Here is an 11,673-nt window from a genome sequence, read left to right as displayed (position 1 = left end):
CTTCAACCGATAAAATGATAGCACTGAGAGAAAAACTGCAAATGTGGTCCTTAAAAGTGAGAACGGAAACTTTGACATGCTTTCACATTTTTCTGAAATGAAGAACAAAGAAGTTGTCTCATTAACAAGTAACTCAGCAACTATAATCATTGGAAGAAAAAATCGAAAAGTATTTTCCCAGCTTGTCTACGGAAAATTAAGCATGGGTAAGAAATCAATTTTTACTTGACTCTCATATTGCCTTGAATCTTAAAGAAGAAGAAGAATTAATTGACATTCGTAACGATGGAAATTTTAAGCTTATGCACAAGCAGATGCCTCTCGACGAGTTCTGGATAAAAATTCAAAATGAATATCCTTGCGTTTGAAAAAAAGCTATTGTGCTTTTTCTGCAGCTTCCACTTCATTGCCTACCTATGTGAGAGTGGATTATTAACGAACATAAAAACTAAAAAACAAGAACGACTGCTTACAGTCGAGGAAGAAATGCAGGTGGCTTTATCAAATGTGCCTCCAGATATTAAGGGACTTTGTGAAAGAAGTCAAGCCCAAATTTCACAGTAACTTTTGAATAAATACATTTATTTACGCGCGCTATAGGCTACTGTAAACAACAGAGAATCTTGGAAACTTTGCATGCAAGAGGCAGTCAATGCTTGGAATCAAGTGCGACAATATAAGAAGAAGATAAGCTACTGTAGGCTACAAATCATTCTGTGTTATTTCATACAGTTATTTGAAATACAGAAATCTCATAAAATTGATCCAGTTTTGCCAGGGTGCCGCAAACTATTTATCTCTTTGATAGGGTGCCGCAAGGTCAAAAAGGTTGGGAACCACTGGTCTACACGCTTGGGGTTAGATACGCCTTCATCAGCTGAACTTGAGATTGCCAAAGTGTATCTGGCTAATGATGTTCCCAGCATTGCTGAAAAACAGGACTCAAAGTTTGTAATAGCTAAACTTAGGGCTACCATACGTCCTCTTTTTTCAAGAAAACTGAATTGTCCTCCGAGGACACTAAAAAATGCTCAAATGTCCTCTTTTTTGACAGTTTGGGTTTTCATGCTTATATTTTCAACGGGATTACATTGCTTGATGACATTTCAGCGACGGCTTGTGTCATATTCTGTCTGTTTACTGGTGTATTATATACAGAAATAACATGCACTTCTACTTTGATTAATTACTGACAACAGAATGTACTTCCGGGATACTTGCCAGGGTTGCCAAAAGATAATCTGGTAACCGGTCATAAGCATAACATAATAATCACATTTCAATACACTACATCCCTTCCTTCTCGGATTAAAACGTAGATTTCAAAGGCATTACTTATTTGGATAAAACTCATTTTACATTAAATGATCATTAAGCTACAGGTGATGAAAACCATGAGCACTTGAACCAAACGACGCATCATCATTAGGTTTCGTTTACGTAAGCATCATTCATGCAATCTATGGTATACACAGATTAACTTTAAGTACCAACATTTACTGTCAAAAGCAATATAGCCATACACCAAAGATCATGATTAGCCTAATACGTTTGCTTCTACTTTTCACACTTTGATCTTGAAATTGTAGTGACGAACAATTAAATAGATTACCACTCAATTGACATGACATTTAAGTAAATAGACATGCGTTCCAGAGCTAGTCTTTATAACGAAAGAACAAAAGGAATCATAGGCATACAAGTCTGCATTCTAGTCACTTCAAGTTACATAATCGTTAAAGCGAGCAGGTTTACTGACATTACGTGTCGGACGAGTACGTACAGGTATTGAGGACTCATTCAAATCAGCGTTCACGGTCATGTCAGCAGGAGGTGAGTTTACATTTTCATCACTGGTGTTCAATTTTTTAAAAAACGACGAATTTCGTGTCAATTGAACCCCTTCATTGTTTTGTACTGTCACTTCCCCCCTTTCCTTCCTAACTACCTGTTGGGTAGCGCTATCAAAATTTGCAGAAAGTTTATTTGATTTTTGACTTTTAACCAAAACTTCATCTCCAACCCGAATATCTGAGTCGACAGCACGTCGCTTAAAGTCAGTATATAGTTTACCGTCTATTTTACCCTTCCAGTCTCTGTCTCGAATCCCTTCATCAAAGATCTGAGGTTCTCGGCACAGTTCAGGTAATTTAGACTTCATTTCTCTGCGAAACATCATATAATAAGGAGTAGAACCTGTAGAAACTTGCGGAGTTGAACGATATGCCATTAGAAATTTGTTGATCTCATACCGCCAATCTTTCTTTTCAACTTGAGCAACTTTGATTGCCTTTAACAATGTTCGATTTTGTCGTTCCACCTCACCGTTTGCTTGAGGCCATAATGGTGTTGTTTTGCGGTGTATTACTCCATATTCTTCAAGAAAATTCTCAAAATCATTCGATACAAATTGTGGACCATTATCAGTTCGCAATGAGTAAGGTACTCCAAACCTTGAAAACATGGGCAGAATCGCTTGAATCAATTTTTCGCTTGTGATTGATTTCAAGATTGCAATTTCGTAAAAACGACTAAAGTAATCTACCACTACTAAAATGTTCTCACCACTTGGTAATGGACCAAGAATATCTGCCGCACAATCTTGCCAAGGCCCACTTGGTGGCAATACCCGAGCAATTGGTTCTGGTCTGCAAAAGTCGCTGGTGACTTGACATCCGTGACAAAGTTTACACATCTTTTCTGCATCAACATCGATCTTTGGCCACCACACCTTTGTGCGTAATCGATTCTTTGTCTTGACAATGCCTTGGTGACCCTCGTGTGCCAAATTGAGCACTTTTTCACGCAATGTAGCAGGTATAACGAGTCTTGTCCCTCTGAGCAACAAGTTTCCATATGTACACAGTTCATTTTTTACATGCAAAAAGCTTGTGTCTGTACACTTGGACCAATTTCCTGAATGAATATAGTCCCTAATTTCTGACAACTGTGGATCAGCAGCTGATTCTTGTTCAAGTTCTTTTGTAGATAAAGCGACTGGCATACTTTGAAGAACAATAGATCTCACATAATCATAAGGTTCTTTTAAATCTCTGCTTTCTTCATAGGGCTCTTTATTAAGCCTTGACAATGCATCAGCAATGTTAGTTTTCCCAGGACGATAGATAACACTAAAATCAAACGATTGTAAACGCAATACCCAGCGTTCTATTCTTGCTGATGGTCTTGATTTCTTCGTGTAAATGTATTGCAGGGGCTTATGATCTGTTTCAAGTTCAAAATGTCTTCCAAATACATACAAATTGAATCTTTCACAAGACCAAACCAACCCTAGAGCTTCTTTTTCCGTTTGGCTGTACTTCTTTTCCACATCTGACAAACTTCGAGATGCATAAGAAATGACTCTCCACACTCTATCTTGTAACTGTGTCAACACAGCACCTAGACCAACTGGAGATGCATCTGTCACAATTCTTGTCTTACAGTCATTCCGGTAATATGCCAATGTATCAGCCTTTGTGATCGCTGCTTTTAATTTCAAAAATGCATCTTGGTGTGCTTTATGCCATTGAAACTTTGCAGTCTTTTTGGTCAAGTCTAGTATAGGCCTTGCAATGGTTGCTAAATTTGGGATAAACTTAGCTGAAAACTGAACAAGACCCATGAATGATCTGACTTCACTAGCTGAAGTTGGAGGTTGTGCTTTTTGAATAGCTGCAATTTTCTCTGCACTGGGACTTACCCCTTGTTGGTGCAAGTCATGTCCAAAAAATGTAAGCTTTGACATTCTAAACTGACATTTTGTTTTATTCAAAGTCAATCCAGATTTTAACAACTTTTCCAGTACCACATGTAATCGACTGTCATGTTCTGTCCTGTCTTTTCCATAAATGACAATGTCATCTGCAATGTTAGCAACACCATCGCAGTTCTTCAATAAATCCCAAATAATTTTCTGATATTTTTCAGGAGCAGAACTCAGTCCAAACATTAGCCTTTTATATCTGTATAGACCTCGATGTGTAACAAATGTTGTAACATGGCGGCTCGTTTCATCCAACATTATCTGATGAAAGCCCCATTTCAAATCCAACTTACTGAAAACAGTACTACCATTGAGTTGATACAACAGTTCTTCAACAGTGGGAATTGGATGTCTCTCTCTAACTATAGCCTGATTGGCTTGTCGCATATCAACACAAATGCGAATGTCACCATCACTCTTAGGTATGACTACCAATGGAGAGATCCAACTTGATGGTCCTTCTGGGACTTCTTCTATAATATCAGCATCAAGCAATTCGTTTAACTTCACATCTACCTTTTCTCTCAGCGGAAATGGTATTCTTCGAACAGGTTGAGCTACTGGCTTAAGAGAATCATCAATATGCAATTTTAACTCATAATCTTTTAACAAGCCAACACCAGTAAATAAACCATCATACTTAGACACAATGTCATTATCAACTTGAGGTTCAACATTATTAGCACCAGATTTAACACCATTTACATGTATTGGACCAACATGCAACAAACCTAAAGTCTCTGCAGTGTCTTTGCCCAATAGTCTGTGTCCATCGGTATCTGCTACAACAAAGTCAGCAACACATACTTTTTGTGTAACTTTTGATTCAACTTTTGCCGTAAATGTTCCTAATGTTGGAATTGGCTTCTTACTTCCATACGCGTACAATGTTTTAGCAGATTTCCTTGTTGTTGCATTAATATTACATGTCTTCAGCCATTCCCAAGTTTGCTTGTTCACAATGTTGCATGATGCACCGGAATCAACTAACATGTCTCCCACAGACACACCACCAATGTTTAAATTTACACTGCACAGCCCATGTGCTGGACCTTTCATTGAAAAGACATTAGTTGATGCTCCAAATTCATTTTCACCCAATCCTGAATTATCTATTTGATTGGCATTAGATTTTAAAAAGGTTTTAGATTTTGCATTTCTTTGTTGATAAAACTGTGTTGTATTCCTTACTTTTGATCTGCATTTCTTTTGAAAATGTCCCAGATTTCCACATTTGTGGCACTTCTTCCCTCTTGCAGGGCACTGCCTGTCAAGTTTGAAATGACCAAATAATCCACATGCAAAACACTCTTGTGTGTCTTTTCCCTGTTTTGACTTAATGTTACTCTTTCTTTGTATAGGAACTGAATTTACTTCATGCTGCATGCTTGGTTCTAATGATTTTCTTTCCATCATCTTAACCTGTGAATTAACTGCTTCATGTGCTCTAGCAATAGCTAATATATCATTTAACTGCACATCTCCTTTTTCCAAAAACTTTCGTCGTAATTGATTGGAATGACATTTATCAATTACTTGATCACGAAGTTGGGTATCCAATGAATCACCAAATTCACACATAGCTGCCTGTTGTCGCAGTCTGCAAACAAATTTGTTCACCGGCTCATCATGTTTTTGCATCAATTGCCTAAAAACATGGCGTTCAAAAGGTACATTAGCCTTAGGAAGAAAATGATCATCCAACAATGTTAAAGTCTCTTGAAGAGTTTTACCTTCATTGTCTGGAACCAAAGAAAAATAAATTTCTTGCACATCCACACCAGCAGTGTGCAGCAGCAGAGCCTGTTTTTGTTCATCACTGGTGACACCTTTTCCAGTGATATACAATGAAAACGCCCGTTTCCATCGCTTCCAACGTTGTCCCTGGTTTTGTGCATCACCACTGACATCAAAGGGTAATACAGCTGACACCTCGCAGGTAACTGCAGCTCCATTCATGATGCTCACTAGTAGTTTGGACAACACGATAAGAACAATTCACTGTCTGCTTGGACCTCTTGAACTAATAGGCTACAGATTTAAATATTTTCCTCGTCGCCAAATGTCATATTCTGTCTGTTTACTGGTGTATTATATACAGAAATAACATGCACTTCTACTTTGATTAATTACTGACAACAGAATGTACTTCCGGGATACTTGCCAGGGTTGCCAAAAGATAATCTGGTAACCGGTCATAAGCATAACATAATAATCACATTTCAATACACTACAGCTTGTAGTCTATTGTTTTCTAAACATTTTGCATACGGTACCATGTAACATGCTGATAAGAAATTGAAGCATTTTATGGAACTGTTGTTAAATGTTCATTGCCTGGTTTACTGTAAGATATTAAACGACATTTTAAAGGCCATGCTCATTGCTAACACTTTCACAAAAAATTATTCTTTTACCTACATACGTTTTATATAGATACAACGCTTGTAGACGTTGTTGATTACCAACACAGTTTGGTTCATTTGTTACTTGAAACAAATGTCTAAAAGTTGCATTGTGTATAGCCTAACATCTAACCTACAGCAAAATAAATCGTGGCATGGATTGGATAGGCCATGGACTTCTAAATAGTAGCACCTGGACTGAAAACTAACTGGACAACATGAGGCCAAACAGTTGGTACAACAGTTGGCCAACAGTGGGCCAACAGGGTTAGTTACTTGGCTGTTGGCCCACTGTTGGCCAACTGTTGTACCAACTGTTTGGCCTCATGTTGTCCAGTTAGTTTCCAGTCCAGATGCTACTATTTAGAAGTCCATGGATAGGCCTACAGCTTTGCAAGGAAAGGAACAGCTTTTTAGTTCACGTCGTTTTTAGCTTCTTAACGGTTACATGTGCAGCCTACTGTTTTAGTCAGATTTCTTGCAAATAATTCAACAATTTTGTTAAGGCTGACCATTCTTTGTTGAAAAAAGTTAAGGCTTGACCTGGAGGTCGTGCCTGATTTGTCACATTTTGCAGATTTTTACGATCATTGCTGTCTGACTGAAACTGACTAAAAATTAGGTATTTTTTTCACTTTTTGTTGACTCTTAAATATATAAATCATTTGTTGTTTTAAGGAAGCAATAGAAATGAGAAAAAATAAGTTAAACGTTCAGTCAATCTGTTTTCTTGCTTTGTCTTTTTTTTTGTAACTTTTGCTGCGTAGGCGGATGATCTAAAAACATGTAAGAAACTCTTCAAGCATAAAATTCTACTAGCTGGCGAAACGTGTCCTCTTTTTAGGCGATGAAAATATGGTAGGCCTAGCTAAACTAGGCTACATGAACAAAAAGTTGCCTTTTCAAAAGTGTTCAACCTTGCAGCAGATATTGCTACATTTGGATCTAGCGCTGCAGTTTGTGAGTGTGGATTCGCAGTGTTAACAAGGTTGACGCTCCCACTAGACGGAGCATGTTACAACTAAGACAGGCAAACTTGGTGCTTAGGTCTATTATGGTCTTTGAGTATCGAAATCTATCGATTTAGACTTGTTTGTGAGACGGTTTGCATCCAAACATTTGCAACTGCAATTGCAATAGACTAGCTCACGGGTGTATAGGCGGAATGTAATCATATATATCAAAATCCTCGGCACTAGCTTCTTCGAGCCAATTAAAGTTTTTGCTCATAACCCTTTCCTTCCCGAATTATTATTTTGGGCGGGAACATTTTTCTAAAGCTCTCATTTTTCTAAAGCTCTCATGGTATATTGCAATTTATGTAGATACCGGTATTTAAGAGGTTAAAATGCCATAATCAGTTAAAGTTTTTCGCCCCCCCCCCCCCTAAAAAAAAGTTGGCCCCCTTGCTCTGCGGTCAGGCTACGTACGGCCTTGTGGACCCCCATGTCAACGCAAACTGGTTGCGCAAACCATACTATTTTGTTTATTTGCCAGTAGCAAAAATAAACTGAACTTTGAGGCAATTTTACTCCTTTCAAAATTTTTAAAAACCTAGCTTAAGATGATGATCTCACCTCATACGAAGCAAAACATTAATAACAAACAGGGTGGCCAGATTGACCCTTTTAAGGCCAAATTTCTCGAATTTAGCCTTTTTTAATGTCTGTTGGCCTTAGAAATTATACGTTTGGCCTTTTTCTAGATTTGGCCTTAGGCTAAATTTGGCCTTTTTTAAAATTTACTCTTCAAAATGCATAATAATCAATATTTCTCATATATCGTAATCGTACCAGATGAAACCATATTCACCATTGTTCAAAACATGTTCTATGCTTGTTTAATAGTCGTAATGTGACGCCGGCACCGAGTCAGACTGCGCTCACCCGCTAGCATATTTACAAAAGGTTCCCTATTTTGTGCCTATCTCGAAAACTGACCAATCAGGTGCCGTATCGCTTTCTTACGTCATTACGTCATTGCGTCATTTACGTTTTCTTTCTTTGGTCTTCTGCTAGTAATGTCTGGTGTAGGAGCAGGCTGGTAGGTTAAGTTCGCAAGTTAGTCAGTTAAGTGAAGTGTACTGATGCATGTACAATTGAAATGTTTCGTTTCAGTTTTCGAGATACAATTTGGGTAGAGAGGTAACTCTTTTAAACCATAAACAGACATAACTCAGCAACAACACTACATTTAACATTATAAAAACAAAAAACAAAAAGCGAACGTTTTCGGCTAGTCATATAGCCCTTTTCAAGCCTATAAGAAATACATTATTAAAAGAAATGCTAAAGAATCATATAGTATCACAGCAAAAATATGGTCAAAGCTAAACATTTGAGAAACTGCCTCGCTCACACAAAATGATAACTGAAAATTACACAGCACAACGGGTCAAGTATTTCAGAGGTAAAATTAATTGATTGTTCAGACAAGGACTCAGGCAGATTACGCAAGAAAGACAGAAGCACAAGAGATAGTGGCACAAAACTCTTGTATCTCTTGTGCTTCTGTCTTTCTTGCGTAATCTGCCTGAGTCCTTGTCTGAACAATCAATTAATTTTACCTCTGAAATACTTGACCCGTTGTGCTGTGTAATTTTCAGTTATCATTTTGTGTGAGCGAGGCAGTTTCTCAAATGTTTAGCTTTGACCATATTTTTGCTGTGATACTATATGATTCTTTAGCATTTCTTTTAATAATGTATTTCTTATAGGCATGAAAAGGGCTATATGACTAGCCGAAAACGTTCGCTTTTTGTTTTTTGTTTTTATAATGTTAAATGTAGTGTTGTTGCTGAGTTATGTCTGTTTATGGTTTTCGAGATAGGCACAAAATAGGGAACCTTTTGTAAATATGCCACCCGCTAAGGCAGCCAGTGGTGCCAGATGTCACCACTGTAGCGGATTAAAACTTATCCGCTACAATCCTTTTATACTTGCTACCTTTTGGGCTACTTTCTGAATTACTTTTGCTACAATTTATTAAAATCCGGTACAAGTCATAAAATATCGATAAATCTGAATATTATAGATATTATTTTGGAATTATAATGTCAACGTTCAAAAGTAGATAGCCTAGCCAGCTAGCCTATACAGAAACTAGGGACGGTACATTACGGGACGCGCAACTCCGTTGTTCCTTCAACATTAGAAGGGTCAATTGCCAATTTGACATTTTTTTACGCTTTACTGCTGGCTTGCTTTCAACTAAAAACCTTAATCTACTTTAAAACCAACTTCACTTTTCTTATATAACCCATAAAAAGTAAAATATTTTGTAAATTACAAAAAAACGTAACCCTTCTAGTGTTGCGGATAAGCCAAAAGCGGATGAAGTTTCGCATCCCTATGATCTACAATCCCTAACAGAAACGTAACGTGTTCAGTGTTCACGTTTCAATCGATCGGTAGTCTAACCAGAGATGGTCTAACACAACCGCTGGCTTGCCAGCCGAGTACTGTGTAATGTGCAAGGTGAATATATTGCCAAAGCTAAGCAACATTTCTACAGATGAAAAAACCAAGAAGCACCTAAATAAAATATCAAACTCCTCTTAAAGTTCTCTCAATAAATTTGTCCATGAAGTCACTGATTCAGAAAAAATAGCAGAAATTGATCTAAGTTTAACCATAGCGTGCCATGCATCTATTCGCTCAATTGATCACATTGGTGATGTGGTGAAGTATCATTATCATGGTAATATTTTCACTAGTTAGGCTACTGTTGTAAAAACAAAGCCTAGAAACAGAACACAAATTCAACTATTGGAAGTTGTCATAAGAATTCGTTCTCACCTGTTGGACCACAAAATGTGTTGCAAAGACTTCAAGTGCACCCCAAATATGATTGAATTGCACAACAGTGCAGGGCCGTAGCTAGACCGCAGAGCAAGGGGCGCCAACTTTTAAGGGGGGCCGAAATAAGAAAAAAACGGAAAAAATGGGCAAAATCATTATAATTGTAGCTGTTGCTCGAAAACGTTGGGATTTTGCTAGGGGGGGGGATTTTTTCCATGGGGGGCAGATTTTTTTTCAGGGGGATCGAGGCCCCCCTGGCCTCCGGCTGTCTACGGGCCTGCAACAATGAGAATTTGTATATTTCATCAGAAATCGAATAAACCAACTATTTAGAAGAAATTCTTCAATAATCCAGTAAAATATAAGTAAATTTGTTAACTACCGGTATATGTAGCCTAATTATGTATATTTCATTATTTAAAAAAAAAAAACAGGTAAATAGCCTATCCATTTGGCCTTTTTTATCTAATATTTTCCTTGTTTTAGCCTTTTTTTGTATTATTTTGTATTAAGACCTTTTCATAGTCTGGCAACCGTGATTACAATGCTTATTTTTTCCTTGTTTGAGTTTGGCTTATTTTTGGCCTTTTTTCTACCTATTTGGCCTTAAGTTGGCCTTTTTTCTTGGTGAGTTTGGCCTTTTTTTACAAATTTCAGTCTGGCAACTCTGAATTAACAAATTTGATGGAGTGATGTTGATCATGATTCATGAAATGAATGCTAAATGTATCGAAAACGAGAATTCCGATTGAAGTTTGCGTAAGGAGGTTCAAACGTGGAACTTTAAGTGTAATGTTGAGCCAGTTATGAGAAGCAGATAAATTTGAATTCGAAAATTGACCAAAGCAAAGCAGCTATCAAAGGCTCCTGAGTCCTGGCAGCATTTTGTGCACATGTTTGTACATGAACTTAACTATCTCTAATTTTGTACGATATTGTTTTCAATGCTGAGCACATTAAATTTATAATAAAGAATAGTTGATCTTGGCAAAAAGAGACACAATCGGACAAACTTATTCCAGTGTTTCCTATACTTTTTTCTCCACAAAACACTGCAAGTTTCTATGTTCTATTTATAAACCAAAATTCACTGCAATATACAGAAAGAATTTTTGCTGTTGTTATAGAGATATTGATGCTGTTATGATGCTTTAATAAGGACGTGATGCTTTAATAATATCTTGTATTTTGTATAATAATGGCATGGCAATATGTTATATAATATTTTGCCATCTTTTCCCATTCATTAACATGCTGGTAGGCCTATGTTGAGTACGATATTGTATCATAGTTAGTGGTATCTTTTTTTGCTCTGGACACGTTAATGATGAGAAATAAAGTGAATGAATGAATGATTATTATCTATGACACTAGTGTTGCCATATAAACGTTATGCCATGATTTAAGTATAGACTAAAATTTATGATTTGGGAAATTTTGAAGTCCTGAGCAGAAAGCAAACCCTAACCCTGGTAACACCTGCCACGAAACATTGCTGTTTGATCACAACATACCAACCAGTACCATAAATGTAGCCACTTTGTTTTAAACAAAAGTTAGATTAGATACATTTTGTTTTTGGCTGGTAGGCTATTAAGTCCTAATTTTATGTGGTTCTTTGTACCTCTACTCCAGGAAAAGTTTTAGTAGGCTGTATGTGGTGTCTATGAATTGATATGGAACGAAGCATAGCCTAATTCAT

The sequence above is a fragment of the Aplidium turbinatum genome, chromosome 5 (genome assembly GCF_918807975.1).
Source record: "Aplidium turbinatum chromosome 5, kaAplTurb1.1, whole genome shotgun sequence".
NCBI classification, from domain to species: Eukaryota; Metazoa; Chordata; class Ascidiacea; order Aplousobranchia; family Polyclinidae; genus Aplidium; species Aplidium turbinatum.
This window is presented reverse-complemented; position numbering follows the sequence as displayed.